The sequence below is a fragment of the Corvus brachyrhynchos genome, unplaced genomic scaffold (genome assembly GCF_000691975.1).
Source record: "Corvus brachyrhynchos isolate BGI_N302 unplaced genomic scaffold, ASM69197v1 scaffold3, whole genome shotgun sequence".
In the NCBI taxonomy this organism is placed as follows: domain Eukaryota; kingdom Metazoa; phylum Chordata; class Aves; order Passeriformes; family Corvidae; genus Corvus; species Corvus brachyrhynchos.
This window is the reverse complement of record NW_008237619.1, coordinates 8,089,961-8,094,318: the sequence shown is the minus strand read 5'-3', so window position 1 is coordinate 8,094,318 and position 4,358 is coordinate 8,089,961.

Genomic DNA, 4,358 nt, shown 5'->3' with positions numbered 1-4,358 from the left:
CAGGGCAAGGCTCTGGGATAAGGGAGCTGCTTGCTCCAGTCATTCTATGACTGCAGATATCTTAGCCGGAGCTAGAGTGAGCAAAGACAAATGTCATTTCCACAGTTCTAATCTTCATGTGCATGCTCAAATATATAGCCAAAAAATTTACCCTCACATCCCTGAACCTCTTGCTTAGTCAGTTTTGGGGAGGAAGGGTACACCCATTGACTCTTACCATGACTCGTTTTTAGCATGAAGAACTATAATGAAACTCAGGCTGTGTCTGTTATTTACCTCTGTGGTTTACACTGATCATCTCTTCTCAGCTGTCCAGCACAGGGACACTCAGATCCTGATGGATGGCACTTGGTACCTGTGAGGGCAGTGCTAGGACCAGGAAGCTGCAGCAGTACCCTGCAGTACCTGTTGTTTGTCATGTTACCTGCGTGAAGGAACACATGATGAGTTTAGCCTGCACCTCACAGATGCCAAGTCCAGGCACCAGTGGTGGGAGATGCCAACTGTGAGCTGTCACTCTTCTGGCTCATGGGCAAACAGCTGAGTCTGGAATAGCCATGAGTGGGACAGTGACCCCATGGTTCTAGCAGGGGTGTTGTTAACCCTGTCAGGAAGACAGGTCCTCAAAGAAAGTGGTCATGTCCTTCCATCTGCACCACCATTAGCTGGCTCTGTTATGTTTCTCACCTATACCAGCCCAACTGAGGGTTTGCATGGGATCTCATCAGAGGATAAATCAAAGACCTTACGTTCAATAAAACAGGGAAGACTGGACATGAGGAAGACATTTCTGAGAACATGTTGTAGGATCCTGCAGAGATGGTCAAATTTGAATATTTTTCCCAGACCACTAGGAATACTCAGTAGACACTGTAACCTCCCACCAGTGGGAAGGTTAACATCAACCTCAAATAAAGTCCACCTGGCAGTTCTCCAGTTGCTCAACCTTCCAGTGAGCTGAAGCCAGCCAGCAAATATTCACACATTCAGATGTGCATATTCCCATTCTTTACTAAGCCATTGTGTGCAAGCAACTCTGCCTTGAGCCATGGGTAACCCTGAGCCCCTTTTCTTGGGCTGAATTGGCAATTACAACTACCAGGCTCACAAGAAAAAGTATTCCTATGGCAGAATGAGGAACCAAGAGGCAGCAGTTTTCCAATGGGCGGCAATTGTGCTTCTTTGTCAGCACCCTAACTACGCCCCATACATATGCACACACGGTGCTGAGCCCATCTCTTCCAGTTATACAGGCTGTGGCTACTTTTTGCAGACAGCTCAGCCTTAGCAAGTCAGAGCCGAACACCTACTTCTCCAAGGCTTAACCCAGTGAGCACCATGAGTGGGGCTCAGCCTCTTTCATAGTGCACCACTCCAGTCTTACAGAGGGGCAGAAGAGTTGCAACTCCTCCATACCCACTAGATGATCCTGATCTTCATCTCTCCTTTCTTCACCCACACAGGTTGGAAAACACTCTTCCAGCCTTGTTAATTATTCTGTGTACCTTTCCTTCTCAGGAAAAAATGGCACTTTCATAACATCATGTCCAACACTGGCACAGCACAGCTAATTCCTCTTTTATGAAGGGCTTGATCCAGAGCCAGTTAAGCCTCTCTTGCTCCTCTTTGATTCTTGTTGTCCAGACCCAAGATATTCTTTTCAAGCTAAGCTCTTTATCAGCAATACCCTCTAGATTTTGTCATTGCAGGGAAATTTTACCAGTATAAACTAGGTTATGAGATCGAAAACTAAGTCGTTTTACTGGTGAAAACATGGATAGGAACTCCCCCTTTGTTTTAGTGATGTTTTGGAAGAGGCTTAAATTAAACCAGAAAGTCATTTATTCTAAAAGAATGCCTGCAGGGGACATAAACCAATAGTGCCTTAATTATGCCTGTATGCTCATTTTGATTGCTTTAATGTTTCTAATTACAGTGTTAACACTTCTCCCATTTGACAAGCAGGGAAGACAATTTGGCTCAACCAAGGAAGCTGGAGCATGGGTTATGGGAGATGTACACTACCTTCCAGAATGGCTTGCTTCTGCCAGCTTGGAAAGAAAGGATGCTCACTGGCATTCTGTTATTTCAGCCTGTTCTTCCGCTGGGGCACTGATGGGGCAGCATTTTCAATGACAACGCAGTGGCAGTGAAAATGCTGCTATTGCCACTTTTGGCAAGAAAACTTGGTGGACTTATGCAGAATCATAGAAAACAAAGTTGAAAGAAACTGCAAAGAATGATCTCTGCTTTTCTTGTGGGAGAAGACAAGATTCAGTGTGTTCATCCAAACTTCTCTACAGGCAGAAGGCCCCGAGTCATTTATTCCTGTGCTTAATTACTGTACCATTAGTAAAGGCTTCTTAATGTCTAACGAGATCTTCCTTCTGTTTAAGCCAATTACATATTGTCCTATACCTCTGGAGACACAGCACTGATTATTACTTCAAAGCATGTTAAGGCCGATACAAATTTAACAGCAAAGGCTGGATTGTGAGTGAGGTATCTCAAGACTGATACTTACGCACGTTTGGATGAGAGCCATAGCCTGGACAATTTTTAACGGGTCTCCATAGACAGTATGAGTGCTAAAAAACTTCACTAGAGAAAATTTTAATCCAATTTCCTTAGATGGAAGAAAAGGATGGGAGCTTTTAACTACTGCCTGCAAAAACATGCTTCTCTTAGTCCAGAAGAATGTTAATTCAGATCCCTTAATAACATAATCTGAACTATAATTTAATTGGTAAGAAATAGATGATATTTATATCTTAGTAAATTTAATCAATGTATTGAATGTGGGAAGGGTTTCTAGTCCCTCAGCTCTAAGACTGAAGTGTCCAAGGCTTAGACATATCCTCATGGTCGGACAAGGGTTTCATCACCATGTTATTCACTGCTGAGCCAGGGCAGTCCATCTAAAACAGCAACAAGGGCAAGAGAAAGAAAAAAAAACAACACAGAAGTCAATAGAGTAATGCTTCAGATAAGTATATCACTCTCTTTGTAATCAGTTCCACCCCATTTTTAGTCTCAGATTCAGCCCCTGTGTGTGCTCAGGACCAAAAATAAACCTTTTCATTTCCCTCTGAAAATACTGAACCTTTAAAGGTAAGTAGGCCAACTCCACTGAAGTCAGCACTCTTTTCCTGGTTCATTCTCTGATGCCCTCTTTGACCACATCCCAAGAAAGCTGTCAGTATCCATCCTGCCCCCTTCCACCCATCATCCTAGAAGATCACCTGTTTGCAGCTTCCATCTGGCTCCCCCTGCTCCCAGGAGAGCACATCGGGTCTGATTCCTGTAGGCACCAAGACCGCTCCTGTTTTTTCAGGAACAGTAGTTATTCAGAGTCAGGTGGAGCACACACTTCTCCAATCCCTGCAGATTAGAACATTCATGAAAGTTAAGGTAAATTACCAAAGACGTGAAATGAGTGCACATGAAAGCATGTTAAGCCCTGTATGGATAACTGGAGATAAAGTGACCTTTGCTTTGCTTTTGTTTAGTCACCATAGTGAACCGTGGCCATTTTCCTCCTGTATCAGAGCCCTCACACAGAGGTTAAGCGCACTTCAACTTCTGCACATTACCTCACACTTCACACTAATTTGTCTTAACTCCCCATGTACAAACAAGCCCTCAGAGGACTGTTTATCTCCTCATGTGATGGTTCACTTTGTCACAAAGTGAAATGCATTGGAGAAAACCATTTGCAGGGAATTTTCCCTCAGTTATGCCTGCAGTGACATCTTTGTTGTGAATTGCTGCAAAACTTCTCCCTCTGCCTAAGCTTCTCTGCTTTTTCCTCTTTCACACACCTATATTGGAACAGCTTATAATTAATAAAGCAGCTTCCCTCTACCAGGCAGAGAGGGAATTGTTGGCCTGGTCTACAGGTGAGGTACAGCGGTGATCTAGGGAGATTAACTGCTGGGCTAAGGATTACACAGGCTGTCTACATCTGAGCATAGAAATCATCTAAACCCAGACCTCTTCTGTCCCTGGAAACATTTTTTCTCCTGCTCTCAGTGGATTTTTGCTCATTAGAAATAGTCAATGAGCTTTTTCAAATCTCAGGATCATGCCAGTTTTGTGGGAAAGAAAAAACCAAAAATTACTGCCATCTGCATCACTACCATCAAGGGACAAATCTTTCACTCTCCCTCTCCCCCTTGTCTTCCATCCTCCCTTTTTCTTAAGAGCAGTAGGAGACCTTCACATTAAGATACTGAACCCATCACAGTTGGAATAGACAAAGTGAAAAGGGAGGTGATGGAGGCTGAGACAATGTATTTTTAGTCATTTCGATGAATTATGGAGACGTGAAGTTGATAATTTATTGAATAATTTAAAGA